We start from the raw sequence: 23,087 nt of genomic DNA on the forward strand, positions 1-23,087 counted from the left end.
CACAAGTTCTCTGACAGGCAGTGCTCACTCCATTTTGCTTGGCCAAAGGCTTTGTTGGGCCTGCTTTGCGGTTCAACTGTACCCTCTGCCCAGTCCTGCCTCTTCCCCCTTCCTTTAGCAGCCATTGAGCCCTAATGAATATTTTCCTTCATAAATTTCATCTTTCAGAGATCGCAGCCTGTGACTTGTCTCTTTTTCTCTCCAACCCTGTCTTTTTGCCCAGGCTTTTGACAAAGAGAGATTCTAGAATCTTCCTCTTCCTCTGCCAGTTTAAGTGATCTCCACTGTATTGCTAGTGCCTTTTGTCTCCAACTTCCCTGTCTTCTTGGGAAGTTGCCTGGAGCCTTCTTTGGAGCTCCAGGGTTTGGAGCTTGGCTTTCTACTGCTCCCCAGAGCACTGATACCCAGCTGGTACTGTAAATAGCTATTACATTTTAGGGAAAGAGGAGCAACCTGCAGATGGTTAACAAATGCCAAGCTGAGTTTCTAACGATGAGACAGTTGTACCTGCACTTTCCTTCCCTTGAAACTATGTGTAACTCAGTTGGTGGGGTTGACCCGGCACCGAATGGACATGCATGTGCTTGAAGTGACTGTACCATCACACTCTTGACGTGACTGTACCTGCCATACTGTAGCCACCTGTGTCTTCTCTAAGGGACTTCCCTACTCAGTTGCCCATTTCTGGAATTATTTACCCTTCCCCATTCCACTTCCAGCAGCGCAGCCCCCCGTGTCATTTTCCGGGTTGTGTTCTCATCCCCTCACCCACTGCCAGGGTCTAGCATGACTGTTTCTTGTTACTCCCCCTCCCATATTTATTCCCCTTTGTTACATAAAGCCTCCCTCCTCCCTACGTCACCCAGCCTGCAAACATTTGCTACTGTGCGCTTCTGGACAGAGCATCTCAGATCGCTGGAAGGAGGTTTGCCCCCTGCCTCCAGGCTGGGAAAAGAGGAGCCCCCTTTGAGGGTCCCCCACACAAGACTAACAACCAAAAACAGAGGATGGCATCTAATAGATGGTGCTTTATAGAAACTGTCATTTCATCCTTGTTCCTGTCCCTAAAGCTACATACTGCTACCTTTTATTTACAAATAATGAAAAGAACCGAGAAAGCAATTCACCTGTTCAAGTTCCCACAGCTGGCAAATCGCACTGACAGTCTTCGAACCCAGGTCGTTCTGTTGCCAAAGGCTGTGCACTTGCACTTCCAGTTGCTGACCTGGTCAAGAAGGCTTAGGTACCTGTCTTGGCACTGGTTGGCAGGGGCCACAGGATTCTGGAAGAATCCATGACTAGCAAGTGCATAACGCTTTAGCTTCGGTGTCAGAGGACATCCCTGAGAGCTATAACAAAGCATGCCAGTCAGAAGAGGTATGGCACTGAAACTGAAAGGAGAGAAGTCCTCTGAGAGGCCTCTGTAGCCACATCTATGATCCTACACTGCTCTTCTTTGGCCTGCCTCTGCGGTACTGTGCTACGTGGTCAGTTTTCAGCACAGCTACCACTGCCACTCCTGCTCCAGTCCAGAACTAGGGTACCCAGAGGCCCCTTGCCCATGTGGCTCCAGGTTAGCATTTGCCACTGAGACAAACTCACTGGAGACTTGGAAGGTGGGAATGAAGCAGAAGTCGCTGTGCTCAAGAGCCTGTGGCAGTCAGACCGCACAGTTTCACAGATCTCCCTATGAGCTTCTACTCCCCAGTCACCTTCTGGGTGACTTCTCAGGATTCCAGTGCATTCTGGCTTCCTCACTTTCTCCACTGCTTCTAACTGAAGTCATTACAGACCTTTGTCTGATCCTCTGGCATGAACCTTCTGGACCTTCACTCTCCTAAGCTCCTCTCACTGCTACTGTGTGTGCATGTGTGTGTGTGTGTGTGTGTGTCTGTGTGTGTTTCTATTTCTCTGTTTATTTACTTAACCCCTTATTGCAATATTTTAGTAGCTCTATTTTTACCCAGACACTGATATAGGTTTCACCCTGAACTTCACCACTGGCCGTATGTTATTAAAAAGCAACTCCCTGGGAAGTAATAGAACCAAGGTCCAGTCATATAAAGGCCTGCTTTCTTTTTTATAAGAAACCATAGCAAGTTCTGGAAAGATGGTGACCTAAGCATGGGTTATTTCCCATTTCCAACTCCAACCTACCTGTTCCTCCTTAGCCAAATGGCTATCAAGTTCTCTGGAGAAGAGCTGGATGTGAGGCCTTAGGCATTGGGGAATTTCATACAAAGAAGTGTTGTCAGGCTATCTTCCTTGTGTGCTGAGCAAAGCCTGGATCCAGTGCCAGCAAGGCCAGCACAGGGACACCAGGACATTGGGAAAACAATATCAAACTTGTGTCCCTGGTCTCCTAGGCCTCCAAGGGGCCAAGAAAGAATAAAGTAACAGTGCAGGTCAGTGTAGAGAAGGACCATGTGAAGAGGCCTGGGAAGAAGATGGCTTCCCACAGCTTGAGGGCCTACCAGCACTTAGAAAGCTCCAGCGTCAGCTGACCCCCACGGGCTGATGACAAAACACTTTGTAACCATTTCTGTGGGTGCAGCAACCAACCAGCACCCAGAAAAAGGTTGACTAAGCAACACATGCCTAAAGAAATAGACTGGCAAGAGGAGACACAAATGATCACTTCGACAACAACGAGAATAACAAAATAGGAACACAGGGTGAGATTCAAGTGCAGCATAAAAACAGACTTTCTGGGGATCCCTGGGTGGCGCAGTGGTTTGGCGCTTGCCTTTGGCCCAGGGCGCGATCCTGGAGACCCGGGATCGAATCCCGCATCAGGCTCCCGGTGCATGGAGCCTGTTTCTCCCTCTGCCTATGTCTCTGCCTCTCTCTCTGTCTCTCTGTGACTATCATAAATAAATAAAAAAATTAAAAAAAAAAAAACAGACTTTCTGGAACTACACAACATGATTCCTAAGTAGACAGTACAGTAGATGAACAGAATGAGAGGATGATCACTGCTGAGACCACTTAACCTAGAAGATAAACTAGAAGAATCACAAAGCACAAAGCCAAAAATATCACGAGAAGGAAATAAGGAAAATCTAAGAGGTGCAGAGATCCTGAAGAAGTCTTCTAGAAGGAGAAGAGGGAAGAGACAGAGGAAGGCAGTACTTGTTCTAAAAGATAATTAAAAAGAGCTTTCCGGAGCATAGCATATGATAAATTTGAATATACAGTTTTATATTTAAATGTTAAATACTTAAAATATAAAATAAATATAAAATTTGAATAATTTTTAAAATGCAAAAAGTCACTGTTTGGAAACTAAGAAATACCCTCCTAAAACACTTGTTGGATGATGGAAAAATTATGAACTATCTAAAAGCAAGTAAAACAAACACTTTCTGGGGAACCTGGGTGACTCAGTCAGTTGAGCATATGGCTCTTGGTCTCAGGTCAGGTCATGATCTCAGGATGGTGGGATTGAGCCCCGCATCAGGCTCTGCACTCAGTGGGGAGTCTGTTTGAGATTCTTTCCTTCTGCCCCTCTTCCTACTTTCTCTCTCTCTCTCTCTCTTTCTCTTCTCTGATAAATAAAATATTTTTTAAAATAAAATTTAAAAAATCATCATAACAATGTGGTTCATCTGTTTTAATTCAACTTTTTTTTAAAAAAAGATTTTATTTATTTACTCCTGAGAGACACACAGAGAGAGAGGCAGAGACACAGGCAGAGGGAGAAGCAGGCTCCATGAAGGGAGCCCGATGCGGGACTCAATCCCAGGACTCCGGGATCACGCCCTGAGCTTGAAGGCAGACGTTCAACCACTGAGCCACCCAGGTGCCCTTCAACTTGTTTTTTAAAACAAGTAGTTTCAATATCATTTAAATTACTGCAGGATATAAAAAAAGAAAAAGAAAAGCACCTTAATTCCCCTTTTTCCAGCTTTAGGGGGGTATAAATTCCCTTTTTTATATATAATTGGCACATAACATTGTGTACGTTTAAGGTGTACAAATGAGACAATTTGAAATAAATAATCTATATATCAATTTGAAATATATAATCTATATATATGTTATATATGTTTTATATATATAACAAAATGTTCACCAAACTAAGATTAGTTAACCCATTCTTCACCTCACATAATTACCTTTTTGCTGTTGTTGTTATAATGAGAACATTAAGGATCTGCTCTCATTGCAATTTTAAAATAAATAAAACAGTATTGCTAACTGCAGCCATCATGCTGTACATTAAATCCCTGAAACACGTTCATCTTATAACTGGAAGTACTCTTTGACCAACATCTGTTTCTACCCTCCCCCACCAGCCGGTAGTAACCACCATTCTTCTGTTTCCATGAGTTCGATGTTTTCAGATTCCACATACAAATGTGATTGTACAGTATTTGCCTTTCTACATCTGACTTATTTCACTTAGTGTAATGCCATCAATGTCCATCCCTGTTGTCACAAAAGGCAGGATTTCCTTCTTTTTATGGCTCAACAATATTCCATTGTATATATACACCATATCTTCTTTTTCCATTCATTCATCAATGGACACCTAGGTTGTTTCCATGTCTTGTCTTTTGTGAATAATGTTGCAGTGAACATGGGGATGTAGGTATGGCTTCAAGATGGTGATTTCATCTCCTTCAACTATATACCCAGAAGTAGGATTGCTGGGGCATATGGTACTTATATTTTTACTTTTTTTTTCTTTATTTATTTATCATAGTCACACACACACAGAGAGAGAGAGAGAGAGAGAGAGAGAGAGAGAGAGAGAGAGGCAGAGACACAGGCAGAGGGAGAAGCAGGCTCCATGCACCGGAAGCCCGACGTGGGACTCGATCCCGGGTCTCCAGGATCGCGCCCTGGGCCAAAGGCAGGCCCCAAACCACTGCGCCACCCAGGGATCCCCATGTTTTTACTTTTTTAAGGAACCTCCATACTGTTTTCCATAGTGCCTATACCAATACACATTCCCACCAACAGCACACAAGGGGTCCTTTTTCTCCACATCGTCTACAGCAGTTGTTATCTCTTGTCTTTTTGACAACAGCCACTCTAATGAGGTGATATCTCATTGTGTTTTTAACTTGTAATTCCATGGTTATTATTGACGTTGAGCACCTTTTCACATATGTCTTGGCCACATTAGTTTATTGTAATTTTTTTAACATTTGATTTTATTTCTTAAGTAATCTCTACATCCAATTTGGGGCTAGAACTCAGGACCTCCAGATCAAGAACCACATGCATACTGTACCTACTGAGCCAGCCATGCACCCTCTCTTGGCCACAAATGTATGTCTTTTTTCAAAAAAATGTTGATTCGGGTCCTTAACCCATTTTTTAATTGAAATTTTTTTCTTTTTTTGCTATTGAAGTGTATGAATTTCTTTTAGACATGTTAGATATTAACCCCTCATCAGATACATAGTTTGGAGATATTTTCTCTCATTCTTTAGGTTGCCTTTTCATTTTACTGATTGTTTCTTTTGCTGTGCAGAAGTGTTTAGTTTAATGTGGTCTCACTTGTTAATTTTACTTTTGTTGCCTGTATTTTGGGCATCATATAAAAAAAAGTCATTGCCAAGACCAATGTCTTGGGGTTTTTTCAAGTTTTACAGTTTTAGGCCTTATAATTAAATACTTAATCCATTTCAAGTTAATTTTTGTGAGTGGTATAAGATAGGGGTTCAACTGCATTTCTTTTGCATAAGTATCCAGTTTTCCCAGCACCATTTCTTGAAAAGACTGTGCTTTCTCCATTAAGTATTCTTGCCTACTTTGTGGCCTCTTAATTTTTTCTATTGGTATGTTTTTGTGCCAATACCATACTGTTTTGACCACTACAGATCTGCAATACAGTTTGAGGTAAGGGAGTGTAAGGTCTCCAGTTTCCTCCTTTCTCAAGATCTCTTTGGCTACTTGAGGTCTTTTGTGGCTTCATATGAATTTTAGGATAGTTTTTCCATTTCTATGAAAAATGACGTTGAAATTATTTGATAGAGATAGCATTGAATTTATAGATGGCTTTGGGCAGTATGTACAGTTTAATAATAGTAACTCCTCCAGTAGGATCCAACAGTACATTAAGAAGATTATTCACCATGACCAAATAGGATTTATCCCCAGGATGCAAGGCTGGTTCAACACTCGTAAAGCAATCAACGTGATAGATCATATCACAAGAGAAAAACCAAGAACCATATGATCCTCTCAATAGATGCAGAGAAAGCATTTGACAAAATACAGCATCCATTCCTGATCAAAACTCTTCAGGGTGTAGGGATAGAGGGAAAATTCCTCAACATCTTAAAAGCCATCTACAAAAAGCCAACAGCAAATATCATTCTCAATGGGGAAACACCGGGAGCCTTTCCCCTAAGATCAGGAACACGATGGGGATGTCCACTCTCACCACTGCTATTCAACATAGTACTAGAAGTCCTAGGCTCAGCAATCAGACAACAAAAAGACGTAAAAGGCATTCAAATTGGCAAGGAAGAAATCAAACTCTCTCTCTTCGCCGATGATATGATACTCTACATAGAAAACCCAAAAGACTCCACTCCAAGATCGCCAGAACTCATGCGGCAATTCGGCAGTGTGGCAGGATACAAAATAAATGCCCAGAAATCAGTGGCATTTCTCTAGACTAACAATTAGACTGAAGAAAGAGAAATTAAACCGTCAATCCCATTTACAATTGCACCCAAAAGCATCAGGTACCTAGGAATAAACCTAACCAAAGAGGAAAAGGTTCTATACCCTAAAAACTATAGAACACTTCTGAAAGACATTGAGGAAGACACAAAGAGATGGCAAAATTTTCGATGCTCATGGATTGGAAGAATTAACATTGTGAAAATGTCAATGTTACCCAGTGCAATTTACACATTTAATTCAATCCCTATCAAAATACCATGGACTTTCTTCAGAGAGTTGGAACAAATCATCTTAAGATTTGTGTGGAATCAGAAAAGACCCCGAATATCCAGGGGAATATTGAAAAAAGAAACCCAGAGTTGGGGGCATCACAATGCCAGAGTTCAGGTTGTACTACAAAGCTGTGGTCATCAAGACAGTGTGGTACTGGCACAAAAACAGACACGTAGATCAATGGAACAGAATAGAGAATCCAGAAATGGGCCCTCAACTCTGTGGTCAACTAATATTCGACAAAGCAGGAAAGACCATCCACTGGAAAAAGGACAGTCTCTTCAATAAATGGTGCTGGGAAAATTGGGCAGCCACGTGCAGAAGAATGAAACAAGATCATTCTCTTACACAAAGATAAACTCAAAATGGATGAAAGATCTAAATGTGAGACAAGATTCCATCAAAATCCTAGAGAAGAACACAGGCAACACCCTTTTTGAACTCGGTCACAGTAACTTCTTGCAAGATATATCCATGAAGGCAAGAGAAACAAAAGCAAAAATGAACTATTGGGACTTCATCAAGATAAGAAGCTTTTGCACAGCAAAGGATACAGTCAACAAAACTAAAAGACAACCTACAGAATGGGAGAAGATATTTGCAAATGACCTATCAGATAAAGGGCTAGTACCCAAGATCTATAAAGAACTTATTAAACTCAACACCAAAGAAACAAACAATCCAATCATGAAGTGGGCAAAAGACATGAACAGAAATTTCACCAAAGAAGACATCGACATGGCCAACAAGCACATGAGAAAATGCTCCGCATCACTTGCCATCAGGGAAATACAAATCAAAACCACAATGAGATACCACCTCACACCAGTGAGAATGGGGAAAATTAACAAGATAGGAACAACAAATGTTGGAGAGGATGTGGAGAAAGGGGAGCCCTCTTGCACTGTTGGTGGGAATGTGAACTGGTTCAGCCACTCTAGAAAACTGTGTGGAGGTTCCTCAAGGAGTTAAAAATAGATCTGCCCTACGACCCAGCAATTGCCCTGCTGGGGATTTACCCCAAAGATACAGATGCAGTGAAATGCCGGGATACCTGCACCCCGATGTTCCTAGCAGCAATGCCCACAATAGCCACACTGTGGAAGGAGCCTCAGTGTCCATCGACAGATGAATGGATAAAGAAGCTGTGGTCTATGTATACAATGGAATATTCCTCAGCCATTAGAAACGACAAATACCCACCATTTGCTTCAACGTGGATGGAACTGGAGGGTATTATGCTGAGTGAAATAAGTCAATCAGAGAAGGACAAACATTATATGATCTCATTCATTTGGGGAATATAAAAAATAGTGAAAGGGATTATAGGGGAAAGGAAAGAAAATTAGTGGGAGATATCAGAGAGGGTGACAGAACACGAGAGACTCTTAACTCTGGGAAACAAACAAGGGGTGGTGGTAGGGGAGGTGAGTGGGGGGACGGGGTGACTGGTGATGGGCACTAAGGGGGGCACTTGATGGGATGAGCACTGGGAGTTATGCTATATGTTGGCACATCGAACTCCAATAAAAAATATACAAAAAATAAAAATAAAAATAAATAATAGTAACTCCTCTGATCCATGAACATAGGATATTTTTTTATTTATTTGTGTTGTTTTCAATTTCTTTCATCAATGTCTTATTGTTGCCAGTGTATAGATTTTTTACTTCCTGGGTTAAATTTATTTCTAAGTATTTTATTCTTTTTGATGCTATTGTAAATAAGAGTGTGTTTTTTTTTAAAGATTTTTATTTATTTATTTATTCATGAGAGACACAGCAAGAGAGAGAGAGACACACAGGCAGAGGGAGAAGCAGGCTCCATGCAGGAAGCCTGATGTGGGACTCGATCCTGGGACTCCAGAATCACGCCCTGGGCTGAAGGCAGGCTCTCAACCACTGAGCCACCCAGGCGTCCCAAGAGTGTGTTTTTTATTTATTTTTCACATAGTTCATTGCTAGTGTATAGAAATACAAGTGATTTTTAAATGTTGATTTTTTAAAGATTTTTATTTATTTGAGAGGGAGAGAGACAGCCTAAGCAGGGGGGAGAGGTAGAGGGAGAAGCGGACTCCCTGCTGAGCAGAGAGCCCAATGTGGGGCTCAATCACAGGACCTTGGGATCATGACCTGAGCCAAAGTCAGATTTTTCACCGACTGAGCCACCCAGGCAACCCTAAATGTTGATTTTGTATCCTGAAATTTTGCTGAACTCACATATTAGTCCTAAGAGATTTTGGTGGAGTCATTAGGATTTTCTAAATACAAGATCATGTCATCAGCAAACAGAAACAATTATATTCCTTCTTTTCTAGTTTGGATGCCCTTTATTTCTTTTTTGTTATTAATCACTTTGGCCAGGACTTTCAGTCCTAAGTTGAACAGAAGTAGTAAGAGTGGGCACACTTGCCATATTCCTGAACTTAGAGAAAACGTTTTCAACGTCTCACCTTTGAGTATGATGTTAGCTGTAGATGTGTCATATGTGACCTTTATTATGTTGAAGTATATTCCTTCTGTACACAACCTTTTGAGAGGTTTTATTTTTATCATGGAAGGATGCTATTTTTCTCTAATGCTTTTTCTGCACCTATTGATAATATGATCCTTTTAAGGTTCTGTGGAATTCAGTTTGCTAGTATTTCTTTGAGAAATTTTGCATCTACATTCATCAAGGATATTGGCCTGTAGTTTTCTTTTCTTATTGTACCTTTAGCTGGCTTTGGTATCAGGGCAATTCTAGTCTCATAAAATGAGTTTGGGAGTATTCTCTTCTCTTCTATTTTTTGGAAGCGTTCAAATGAATTTGCATTAGTTCTTCTTTATATATTTGATAGAATTCACCTGTTAGGCTATCTTGTGCAGAGATTTTCTGTGTTGGGACATTTTTGATTACCAATTCAATCTCCTTACTTGTTATTGGTCTGGTTAGATTTTCTATTTCTTCATGATTCAGACTTGGTAGGTTGTATGTTTCTAGGAATTTATCCATTTCTTCTAGGTTATCCAATTTGTTGCCATATAATTGTTCATAGTATTCTCTTATGATCCTTTGTATTTCTGTGGTATTGGCTATAATACTTCCCCTTTCATTTATAAGTTTATTTACTTAAGTCCTTTCTCTTTTTTTCTTGGTAAATCCAGCTAAAAGTTTGTCCATGGTTTTTCTGTTTGTTTGTTTGTTTGTTTTTCAAAAAACAACTCTTGGTTTCATTGCTATATTTTTATTGTTTTTTCTATTCTGTATTTCATTTATTTCTGCTTTGATCTTTGTTATCTCCTTCCTTCTGCTAATTTTGCACTTAGTTTGTTCTTGTTTTGTCGTTCCTTGAGGTATAAAGTTAGGTTGTTTGAGATCTTCCTTTTTTCTTGATGTAGGCATTTATCAGTATTAACTTCCCTCTTAGCACAGCTTTTGCCACATCTCATACATTTTGGTATACTGTATTTGCATTTTCACATCTGTTTCCAGATACTTTTTTATTTGTCTTTTGATTTTACCCTTGGCACTACTGGTTGTTCAGGAGTATGTTGTTTAATTTACACATATTTGTGATTTTTCCAATTTTCCTCCTGTCATTAATCTCTAGTCTTATGCCATTATGGTTGGAAAGAATAATTGGTATGATTCCAATCTTTTTAAACTGCCAGACTTGTTTAGTGGCATAACACATGATCTATCCTGAAATATGTTCCTTGCACTTGACAAAAATGTGTATTCTTTTGCTATTGGGTAAAATGTTCTGTGTGTGTATTTTAGGTCTATTTGGCCTAAAGTATAGTTGAAGTCCAATGTTTCCTTATTGATTTTCTATCTGGATGATCCTTTCTCTGCTGAGAGTGTGGTACTGTAGTCCCCTACTATTACTATATTACTGTCTATAACACCCCTCACATCTGTTAGAGTTGGCTTAATAAATTTAGGTAGTCTGATATTGGGTGCATATATATTTATAATTGTTATATCTTCTTAATGAATTGACCCCCATATCATTATATAATGACCTTGTCTCCTGTTACAGTTTTTAACTTAAAGTCTATTTTGTCTGATGTAAGTATAGCTACACATTCTCTCTTTTGGAATGTACTTTTCTATCCCTTCACTTTGAGTTTGTGAGTGCCCTAAAATTGAGTGAGTCTCCTGTAGGCAGCATATACATGGGTCTTGATTTTCTGTTCATCCATCCACTCTATGCCTTTTGTTTAGAGAATTCAATTCATTTCCACTTCAAGTAGTTACTGACAGGTAAGGACTTACTATTGCATTCTTGTTCATTGTCTTCTGGATCTTGATAGTTCTTTTCTTCCTCTCTTGCTTTCTTCCTTTGTGAATTGATGCTTTTTGATAGTGGTAAATTTTGATTTCCTTCTCTTGTGCATATCTAATACAGGTTTTTATTTTGTGGTTACCCTGAGGTTTACTTAAAACATCTTATTGATATAAGTGATTTTGGAGTTCTTGCCATCAATATGGAATACATTTCTCTGCCCCTTAACTTTAGAATAAGCCAAATGACTTTGGGCAAATAAAATGAGGTAGAAGTGTCTCACTACCCAGCCTATGCATTAAGAGGCTTCATACATTTCCATCTTCCTTCCTGCCTGAGCTTCTGCAATCACTTTAAGACTAGCCTGGCTAGACTACTTGCCCTGGCAAGTAGGAGGATAAGAGTTACCTGAGTCAGAGCTGCTCCAGCCACAACAACCTGAAGCAAAGCAGCCTCAAAAGATCAACAGACCTAAAGTGACAAGCGAAGCCACTAAGCCAAGCTCAGACTCTATCACCCAGACCCCAACTAACCTGAAGAAAACATGAGCAAAAACAAATGATTGCTGTTTTTGAAGCCACTGGGGATTTGGCTGGCTTGTTTTACAGAAATTACTAACTGACATATAGGACTACACTTGAAAATGTAAAGGAGGCTCAATATCAGCAGATCTACTGGCATAATTAATTACATCAATTAATTAATGAGGAAAAATCATGTGAATAATGATATCAAGAAAAGCTTCAAAGTCAATTGATACATTCAGCTGTAATTCGTAATACATTTTGGAAATAAACAGGATTATGGGGACTCCTGAGCGTCTGCCTTCAGCTCAGGGTGTGATACTGGTCTGGGGATCAAGTTCCACATAAGATTCCCTGCAAGGAGCCTGCTTCTCCCTCTGCCTATGTCTCTGCCTCTCTCTCTGTGTGTCTCATGAATAAATAAATAAATCTTTTAAAAAAGAAAATAAACAGGATTAGAAGAAAATTTCTTAATACAGACTATTTACCAAAAGCAGGTGCAAGATACTATTTCAAATGACAAAACACTCACCTGTTCAAATAAAATACTGAAGTAGACAAGAATCCCCCCATCCCTATTATTATTCAACATTGTCTTGGAAAGTCTAATATATATATATATATATATAAAGAGAGCCGGGCACTGAGGGGCCACTTGACGGGATGAGCACTGGGTGTTATTCTGTATGTTGGTAAATTGAACACCAATAAAAAATTAATTTATTTAAAAAAAAGACCTGACCCTCCCCTCAAAAAGAAAGAACTATTATAAATATCAGAAAGTACAAAGATTTCCTTGCCTGTTAATGGTATATTTGTACATCTAGACAAAGCACTATAGTAAAGCCTGTGAGACTTATTTAGAGCAAGTGGTACAGTAAAGAAATACAAGTTTGCTATACAAGACAGTGTTTCTCTATTCAAGGGATCAACACCACAAAATGAATATAGGAAAAACGACATTCAGAATAATGAAAAAAGCCTATATAATACACAGGACTAAATTTAACAAGCACCAGACCAGTGTGAAGAAAACAGCAATAGCTTACTGAAGGACATAAAACAAAATCTGAAAAAAAAGGAATAAATGAAAAAATCATAAGACTTCATATCATAAAATTTTAATTCTCCCCAAATCAATATTTTTAATCCAATTAAAATTCCCGACATTTTTCAAGAGAAGAAGAGAACATTTATTTATAGACATAATATAAGTATCTTGATACTTTTACAGAAGAATAAAACCCTTAGAATAACCATGACAAATAAGGATAATGGGAGAGACACACATCTCAAGCCAGATATCAGAATATACCCTAAAGTCACCATAATCAAGTCGAAACTTAGTAGTGGCATAGGAATAATAGGCAATTAGATAAGGGAATAGAATAGAGAATGTGGAATTGAACCCCATATATAAGCATTTAATACATGGCCAAAGCGGTATTTCATTTCAGTGGGAAAGAGATGGATTGTTAATGAACAATACAGATGCAACTGGCTATTAATTTGAAATAATATGTAATTGAACCTATACTTTATGCCAAAAATCAATACAGTTTCTAGAAAAAGACATATTTACATATAGAAACAGTAAAAGCCCTGCAAGAAAATCTGAGAAACTACATGCACAACATAGGAGTAAGGATACCCTCTTAACCAATCCTTAAAACCCAGAAGTTAGAAAAGAAATTTGGCTATATACAATTTTTCAAAATTTTGGCACAAGGCACAATAGTTAAAATAAAACAAGAAATTGGAAACATAGCTGCATGCAAAGAACAGATGAGGGGCTTATAGCTATAATGTACAAGGAGCTCTTACAAATTGACAAGGAAAAACAACCCATTCCAAAAATAGGCAGAGCACATGAAGAACCACTTCAACATATGAAGCAAATCCAAATGGTCAACAGTTTTTTTTTTTTTTTCAAAAAATGCTCACATTCATGAGTAGCCAGAGAAACTCAACTTTTAAGTAACAATGAGATGACACTTTTCACCCATAGGACTGTTAAAATTTAAGAGTAGTAAAATCAGCTGTTCCTGGGATCGCAGGAAAAACTATACATACATCCATATATTATTGGTGGAACTGTGCATTTGTTACATGCTTTTTAAAAAGAAGTATTGCAATATTTGGTGAAATTTAAAGCAACATATGTATACCCTTCAACCCAGCTATTCCATTCCCAGAAATCTTTCCTAGCACAAGAAAAACAAGGGTATATATACAGAGGTGTGTATTGCCATGTTGCTCTTTAGTGACCAAAAAATGGAAGCAAATTGAATGTCTGCTAAAAGTCAAATGGTTGAATAACCTGGTCACCATCTATATCACAAAATCCTGTGCTGCCATCAAAAAGAATGAACTTAAAAAAAAAAAAAAAAGAATGAACTTAATCAAGTGCAGCCGATTTGTAGGTTTTGTTTGATGAGAATGGCCGTCATGATGACAATAGCAAACACTCACATAGAGCCCTGTCTTAAGGCTCTATGTATTTTAACTCAATGAATCCTCACAGCAACCCTATGGACAGGCAGTATTACCATCTTCATTTCCTAGATGAGGAAACTGAAGCCCTAAGGTCACACAGCTCATAAACGGTAAGGTAAACGGCAAGAAGCATAAAATGCAGAAAAGTGTAACATGATATAATTTCTGTAAAATACTCTATAAAAGACACATGCATGTATATATGTGTACATATGCATGTTTCACATAGTTACATGAAAATAAAACATGGAAGGGTACATATTAAGTTAGTAACATGGGTTATTACATATGTTTTATATAGTTATTTTATATGTATATAAGTTAATTAAAAATAATTAAGGAGCCTCAGCATTTCAATGACAAACAATTCCAGAGGAGCTGCAGTGCTACACCTGGTAAAGCAACGAAAGGAAGCCCATCTCAAGTGGAGGAAGACCCTGCAGATCCCCATCACCCAATGTCTCCTGCACCTCCTCTGCACCCCTTGGTACTGTGTTCATCCCTCCCTTAGGACGGAACTACTGTATTTAGAAAAGCCGGTACTTTCCCATCCTACCTAAGCCAAAAGACTCCCTGGAATTCAGTCATCGCTGTGCTCTGAGATTGCCCAACCCCAGAAGACTTCTCAGATCCCACTCTTGTGCATAAATCTCAGATTTGGGGCATGGAGACAAAAAGGACCTGCCTCGCATCCACATCTCTTAGGGAAAATAAAGCTTTATTTTGGGATAGGTGATTTCCTTGCCTCATATACCGCAGAGTGATGTAAGCTTTGCTATGCCCACTGACACACTCCACAGTCATGCCCAAGGTGTTTCCAGAGATCAATGAGCAGAGATCCTATCTCCTAAGAAGCTTGGGTTTTATAAGGAAAGATACACCTTTTATGTTAGGTACTTGATGAATGTTTGTCACATGAGGCAAATGATGATGTCCAGCAATAATTCAAATAAAAAGAGAATGAAATTTTTAATTTCAGAGCTCTAAACAAAATGCTATGGAAGTTGACATGGGGAAACATGAATGCTTCAAGAGATGGTTTTACATTATATAGTTTTACTCATACAGGGAATATAAAAAAATAGTGAAAGGGATCATAGGGGAAAGGAGAGAAAATGAGTGGGAAAAATCAGAGATGGTGACAGACCATGAGAGACCCCTAACTCTGGGAAATGAACAAGGGGTAGTGGAAGGGGAGGTGAGCAGGGGGATGGGGTGACTGGGTGACGGGCACTGAGGAAATCTTGATGGGATCCCACTTGATGGGATGAGCACTAGGTGTTATACTATATCTTGACAAATCGAACTCCAATAAAAAAATATACCAAAAAAAAGATAGTTTTATAAAGAGATGGCACTGGAGGGGCACCTGGCTAGCTCAGTCAGTAGAGCATGTGACTCTTGATGGGGGGGGGGGGATCATGAGTTCAAGCCTCATGTTGGGCATAGAGCCTACTTAGAGAAAGAGAGGGCATTTGAGCTAGATGCACTGTTTCTGAAAACAAGGTCAGCATCACAACCTCTGAGGTGCTCCAGACCTGCTGAATCAGAATCCTCAGAAGTGAGTCCCAGGAGTGGTATTTTAAAGAAGTCCTCCAAGTCCTTCTTATGCACACTAAAGTATAGACCACAAAAATAGTGGGGCATATTTGGGTGTGCAGGAAAGTGAGGAAGGACACAGCAGTCGAAGGCAATAACATTAGTAAAGTACTTGGGCATGAAAGCAAAATGGGAAGTGCTCCGTTTGACTTGACAGGGGGCAGGGGTTGGTGAAGAGGCATAATGAGGAATAAGATTCAAAAGATGGGTTAGGGCTATTCCTATTCTAAGGAATAAAGTTTCTATTCTAAGGACAAAAGAAAATCATTGAGAGATTTGAGACAGACAAACAAAACAAAAGCAGGAGGACATTGATTTTTACAATGCTCCCCAAATCTGGCCATGCATCAGAAGAATGCTTGCTTGCTAAAAGTCCGGGTTCCAGGGATCCATTCCCAGACCCTTTAAATCTGCATTTCCAGGGGTGTGGCCCAGAAATTATATTCTTAAATAATCCAGGTGATTCCTGAGCACCTAGCCTGGCACTAGTTCATGAAATGGAGTTTAAGAATCATTGCTTTACTGACAATGCATTCCTGAAAAGCTGTTTGTTCACGGAGGTTTTATTAGTGGAATCCCTTGTTCAAAGTACTAGGCAAGTGTGCTACTTGGAGGCAACCTTCAGAGACTCACTTTCTCCAAGATGCTTCAATAAAACACACACCCAATTTGAATGCAAAACCCCTGACAACTTTCAATAAGATGTGACAACATGTTTGGGTGGTAAGACCAGCACCTGGTATTGATGATGCCATATGGCTGCACAAATGCAACATGGGGAAAATAATTCAAAATGTTTCATCTAGCTTTGCAGCAACACAAATGAACCTTAAAATAATAATATGGGAAAGGAGAAAGTGCTAGTAGGATGTGATGCTGATAGAGCCCTGGCTTCAAAACGGAAATATCCACCGCGTATCCATGTTGAGGTCACTCATCCCAACTTATCCTCCAATAAGAATTACACACCATATGACTCCCAAGATGTTTCTTCTAGGTTTAAGATTTTAAGTTTATGCTCTTTGGACACTCATCCACTCATCTACATTGAAGATGGATGAAAGAAAAAAAGTGAGGAGGGGATACAATGTCCAAGTGTTAGTTAGAATAATCCATCCCTCTACAAAATGCACAGGGATGATGAGTTGGCATCTGAAGATTCATTTCTTCCAGCCATGTAATATTTTAAGATTATGCTTTTCATTTAAAGTAAGCATATCTGTTACTGAAGTGTCTCTTCGCTTACACGAAAACACCTTTGTTTGGCAAGCTGGAATGTTGGCACAGGAGTTCATTTAGCACAGTGCTCTAAAGTCAACTTTAAGCAAGAAGTTGTTAGTGTTTCACCTCCCAACAACTAAGGCAGTTTCTTTTTCTCTCTGAGGGCTCTTAATTTTACCCCTAAAAGTTTCTAGCTCCCCTTTGATTCCAAGTCCTTTTCCAAGGCTCACTGCTATAAACAGGCTAGAAATCAGAGATGAGTTCTGACAGCAGCATTTCAGGAAGAAAATGGAATCCAAGCAAATCTTTTGTGTACCTGGACTGGCTTCCCTCTTTTGAGGCGACTGCCTGGATTATGGGAATCCCTACTCTAGGCAGCTCTATAATATCTCTGTGGCTGAATAGCAAAAGAGGCAAACGCAGACAACCAATGTTCTGAGCCAAATTCACATTCTCAGATTTACCAGCAGGACAAGAAGGACAGGGCATCTACAATAAAGCAGCTTTAGGTAGAGAAGTTGATAAAGGGTGAAATTTAACATTTGAGGTGCTTTCCTGCTAGCTTTCAACCTACCTTGGTTTTTGGGTGGGAGGGTGAGAGAAAAGGAAATAATCGCCAAACATTACCGTGGCTTGATCAAGGACAGGAATGACTTCCCAAACATTACTGTGGGTGTTGGGAGCATGGACTTAGACTTTTATTTATAAGCTACGTCCTGTCCTGACATTTGCCCCCCCGGCCCTCGGCCAAGGAAACCCAGGCAGGGGTTACCCAAGAGGATCACAATTCCAGTAGCATTTCCCCAGTTAGTTTGTTTTCACCTACCTTAGAAGTGGAGACGCAATGGGCCTGGCAGTGAGGAGCAAACAAGATCCCACCATGAACTAAAATCTTAAAGGGACCTGTTGTTATTAGTGCCAACAGTCACGCGCTCCCGGAGGGGAGGAAGCTTCTTGATCATATCATCATCGAGCGTTTCTGAGATTTGCAAGAGTCTGCATCTGAGCCAAAGCACCCCAACTCCCTAAGCCCCTCCTGGTTTTGAGGGCTCCCAGCAGGGAAAGCAAAAAGTCCAAAGTAATCGCAGGGGTCAGAGGACCCTGTGCAGTTCACATCAGACTGTTCTGAGGAGTGGTAAGTCACAGGGTCTATATTGCAGCTATTTTTAGTGAAACCAAATTCCTTCCCCAAGTTCTCTTGCTTCCAACTTGTTCTAAGTGTAGGAGACCAGCTGTGGTCAGATCATCTTACTGGGACCAAGGCTCTGTCAAGGCGAAGGGACCAAACCAGGGAGGCGGAGCAAAGAGCTGGCGACTATTGGTGCTTTGGCTCTTTTCCACTGTGTCAGGCATCTCCAGAGAAGGAGGATCCTTTTGGAAAGTGTTACTACCCAGAGGAGTGGGCATTCCCCTCCAATCTGGCAGAAACTTGATAGGTAGATGTTAGAGAGAAACATTGAGAAGTTGGCAGTCCTTTCCCTGTTTTCCCCAATTCCTAACACACATTCCCTCTCTCTCTCTCTCTCTCTCTCTCTCTCAATCTCTCTCTGTTTTTCCTTCTCCCTCTCCCTCTCTCGCTCATATGCATGCATGCATGCACTCACGCACGCACTTGCATGTCTGTGCCAGGTTCTGCAGCCAAATCCGGATGCCGGCCTGACTGGCAAGAAGGGTCTTGAAAAGAACGTCCTCATCCAGGAGCCAGAACAATGGTGAAAGCATGAGGAGGTCTGATGTCTAATCACTTTGTAGCTGTCATTCATTGTTCCAACAGGTAGTTTTAATGGGGAAGAAAATTCAGGAAACATCTATTTTGGCTCCAAACCCTTAGCCAGAGGTGTTAATTCAGAAGAAGACGGCTGTCTGGGATCCTGAGAGTGCTAAGTGACTTCCCCAGCTTCATCTAGGTAAGCATTTAACAACCAGTGGGCCATGACCTATTAGATAGTGGTGAAAGCTATATAGCAGGCTGTATCAACATTTAAAGATGAAAGGAAATAAAATAAATAGAGTAGAATAGAATAGAATTGAATACAATAAAGTAGACTAGACTAGAATAGCATGCATTGCACACAGTAAGGGTGAGTATTGTTCTGTGAAACTTTTATTTCTTCTGTGTTTATGGGTACTTGATCACCACATAAAATATATTTCTTATTGCTGGTCACCAGAAAATTTTTACTTTTTTGAAAAACACTAACCTATGAGCACTGGGTGTTATGCTATATGTTGGCAAATTGAACTCCAATAAATTTTTTTTTTAAGAAAAACACTAATTTAGATGATTTGGTAGAAAAGCACATGAAGGCAAGCCCTCAGACCATCCCCAATGTTGTAAATACCACTACTACTACAACTACTATAACCACTATTTTGGGGTTTCATTATGTGTCAGGCACTATTCTTAGTGTTTCATGTTTATCATCTTAATTAATATTTATCAAAGCCTGACGTAAATTCATCTGGGTTCTACAGAAGAAGTGGTAGGCGCAGCATCAAGTTCAAGCAGCTAGAAAGGGGGATAAGGGTAAGAGCTGGGTATGAACCTAGATGCACCTGTCTCCAAAGTTGTATTCTTAATGGCTCTAGACCATTTCCTTCTTTAGGTCAATATATAGTTAAATTCATTCATTAAACACATAACGAAAATCCTGGTTGTGCTGGAAGCTTTACACAAAAATGAGAATGCTTAGAAAAATAATTTCAGATTCCAGGAAACTTCCAGTAACCTCCTATTAAAAAGAGGATTTTATTTTGAATTAGTTGCCTATTTGACTCAGAACCCCAGGCCCTAAACCCACCCTTAAGACCCTCTGGTGGGCCTCAGAAAATCAGCTGGAAGAACAGGATTTCAAGGCACTAGGTCTCCATGCTCTTACCCCTCTAGTTGCTTCCACTCTAATTCCACACAGAAATCTTGTACCAGAGCGCATTTGGTTTTTGTCTTTTTATAGTTCGAGCTAAATTGGTTCAACCACTTTTGAGTTGATGAGGAAAAAAATCATACTTCTTCCACTTCCAAAATAAGCTCCTCTTTTGGGCACACAGAAAGCTCAGAAAAGGCTGAAACTTTAAAACTTCCCACTTCACATATGGGTACATTTAGGTCCTCATTACTTTTAAATTTACTTTTTAAATTCCTAGTGATCATTTTGCAAACTCCCATGTTCTGTTGTGATTTTTGTAATTCCCATAGCACACACCCTACAGGGACACCCAGTATATTCTAGACCAGAGGTATTGTCTCAACAAGTGCCACCTAGTAAAAAGTGGGGCTGGGGGTGAGAGAGGAGATGAGTAAGGGGAGAGTAGGGGGGGGGAAATACCACCTAAAGCCTCCCACTGGAGTACAGGTTAGGTCAAATATGCCCCAAAGGGGAGGCCCTCTTTTGTTTCCTGGCTGCTTGCATGAGCCAGAGCAATATCTCATGGCTGCTGGCATGGAATTCTCTTCAAACCAGGGAAGGCTGAAACTTGACCTAACTGGCTATTCATTCTTCTGTAGCAGTTCTTGGCCACTCATCAGAGCTTCTCTGATCTCTTTGTTTGGAATGAAAACTAATTGACTCATAAACACGTGCAGAATTTCCAGGGAAGAAGTTCTCCATTGTCATCAGTGACATGACCAGACACTGGGGCCACGGGTGCTGTCGGGAGTCCAGCCCAAATCTCAGCTCTCCAGCATGGGGGCCCAGCAACTTCCTGGCTGGGCTTTGCTCTTAGGGGCAGACCTTCACCCCCACCTGTAGCTACATCCTTCCGACGCTTTTCAAAACAGGAACAGTTGTCTCCGTCCTCACATTCTCCTGGCTATTCTATTTTTGCCAGCATGCAATAGGATATTGCAAGCCTGCCCCAGCCAGAGCGGCGCTGACTGGACTCCCCACCCTGGGGCGTGCGCCTAGCCCAGCCTGTTCTAGTCACCACACTCCTAAAAGCACCAAAGAAAAAGAAAAGGGGTTCTACTTCTCAACCTTACCACTCTGCCTGAAGCTTCTATGAACAAAGGACATTTAATAATAGAATTCCTCCTCTGGTATTTATAGCACCAATTGCTCAAAGCTGTTTTAGGCTTTATTTTTAAAATCCCAGCCTTTGTCACAACCTCCCAGGAGCTGGAGCAGAAGGCAGGGATCAGCAGCTCCACTCTGCAGACCGGGAAACTGAGGCTCGACAAAGAGACACCAGTCCAAGGATGGACAACAGGCAAAGGCAGCTGAGAAGTGGAAGCCCCATCCAAGCAAGGCACCAGGCTGATGAGGCTATGAGCCTTCACGTACCTGTTAATTCATTCTCTCAACATCATTTAAGTTCTGATTCTTTTATTAGTGCCACACTAGGCACCAGGGAAACAGAGAGGCAGGAGTTTATAGTCTCCTGTTTGCTTCAATGAAGAAATTTCAAGGAGACAAAAAAAGAAGGGGGAACTTCATGATTGAAAGATATTTGAGAGACAACGTATGGACCCTGTTTGGACCCTGGGTCAAATATACCAAAGGTAAGAACACATTTGTGACACAACTGAGGGATTTTTAATGTGAACAGGATATTTGATAGTTAAGGAATCATTAATTTTTAGATATGATAGGATGATAAAATTACCTTATCATTTAGAGACATATCTTGAAGCGTTTATTGATGAAATGGCCTGATGTGTGAGAATGGCTTCAAACAATATATGATTGATAGGACAAAATAGGTAGGGATATAGACGAAACAGCCTTGAGTTGGGTGGTTCAGTTGATTAAGTGTCTGACTCTTGGTTTCTGCTCAGGTCATGATCTTGGGGTCTTGAGATTGAGCCCTGTTGTGGGCTCCCTGCTCAGCGGGGAGTCTGCTTCTCTCCCTCTCCCTCTGCCCCTCTCTCACTCATTCTCTCATAAATAAATAAATAAATAAATAAATAAATAAATAATTAATAAATAAATAAATCTTTTTTTTTTTTAAAGAAAAGAATGCCCTTGAGTTGATGATTGTTGTAGCTGGGTAACTGGTAAGGGCAGCTCACTATACTTTTCTCTTTAAGTTTCATGTCTGCTTGAAATTTTCTATAACAGAGAAATAAAAATAATTTTTTAAAAAAGTCAAAAGTCATGGTACCTGCTCTTAAGAATTCCAAGAGTCTGAATCACCTAGAGAGTTTTCCTGACAGCCATGTGAAATAAGCACAACCTTTCCTGTGCTATGGAAGCCAAGAACAAGGAATGTGGGGCTCCAGCATGGGGCCACAGGTCCACAAACAAGTTGGCTGTAGAACTGACAAGGCAGGACAAGAGCATTCTTCACTGATGTGGATCATGATTTTATTCTTCTCCATGACATTCCATCAGGAATGGCCAGGCTGTGTTTGACCTGGACAGACCCTAAGATCCTAAAGTGGGGTAACTAAGTCTGAGAGGCTGGAAGTGACTTCTCAGTGCTACATGGCAAACAAGTGGCAAAATTGGCAGTCTAAAATCTGGGGCCACTGACTCCCATAGCATCACTGTATTCTTTAAACATTTATAGGATACTTGCTATGCTCCAGGAACCATGCTAGGCACTATTATACTGTCATCCCACCCTCAGATCCAAATAGGCAGAGAAATATGTATTTCTTTCATTCTACTACTCTTACTTTGACATCCCCTATACAGTAAGCACTTGACTAGAGTTGGAATTAATTAAGGTTTAGGTCCTGAAGAGCAATTTTTCTTTGTCTTGATTGGGGGGCAAGTTGTAGATTGTATTATGTCCCCCATAAAATTCTTATGTTGAAGTCCTAACCAGAGTCCTTAGAATGTGAGCATATTTGGGGGTCCCCTGGGTGGTGCAGTCGGTTAAGTGCTGGACTCTTGGTTTCGGTTCAGATCATGATCTCAGGGTTGTGAGATTGAGCCCCATGCTCAGTGCGGAGTCTACTTAACACTCTTTCTGTCTCCCTCTGCCCCTCTTCCCCTCATCGTGCTCTCTATCTCTCTCTATAAAATAAATAAATAAATATATTTTTAAAGATTTTATTTATTTATTCATAACAGACAGAGAGAGAGGCAAAAACACAGGCAGAGGGAGAATCA

At 40.3% G+C, this 23,087-nt stretch overlaps 1 protein-coding gene across 1 annotated transcript in view; it reads right to left on the reverse strand.

Moving 5' to 3' along the window:
* FGF13 (fibroblast growth factor 13) overlaps nucleotides 1-18,120 on the reverse strand; it is a 514,549-nt gene extending 496,429 nt beyond the window's left edge. The window contains exon 1 of the mRNA XM_041741581.1: nucleotides 17,858-18,120. The gene's annotated coding sequence lies outside the window, so the exon portion shown is untranslated. The remainder of the gene's footprint in view (nucleotides 1-17,857) is intronic.
* Nucleotides 18,121-23,087: the final 4,967 nt, after the last annotated feature.

The sequence above is a fragment of the Vulpes lagopus genome, chromosome X (assembly GCF_018345385.1).
Source record: "Vulpes lagopus strain Blue_001 chromosome X, ASM1834538v1, whole genome shotgun sequence".
In the NCBI taxonomy this organism is placed as follows: Eukaryota; Metazoa; Chordata; class Mammalia; order Carnivora; family Canidae; genus Vulpes; species Vulpes lagopus.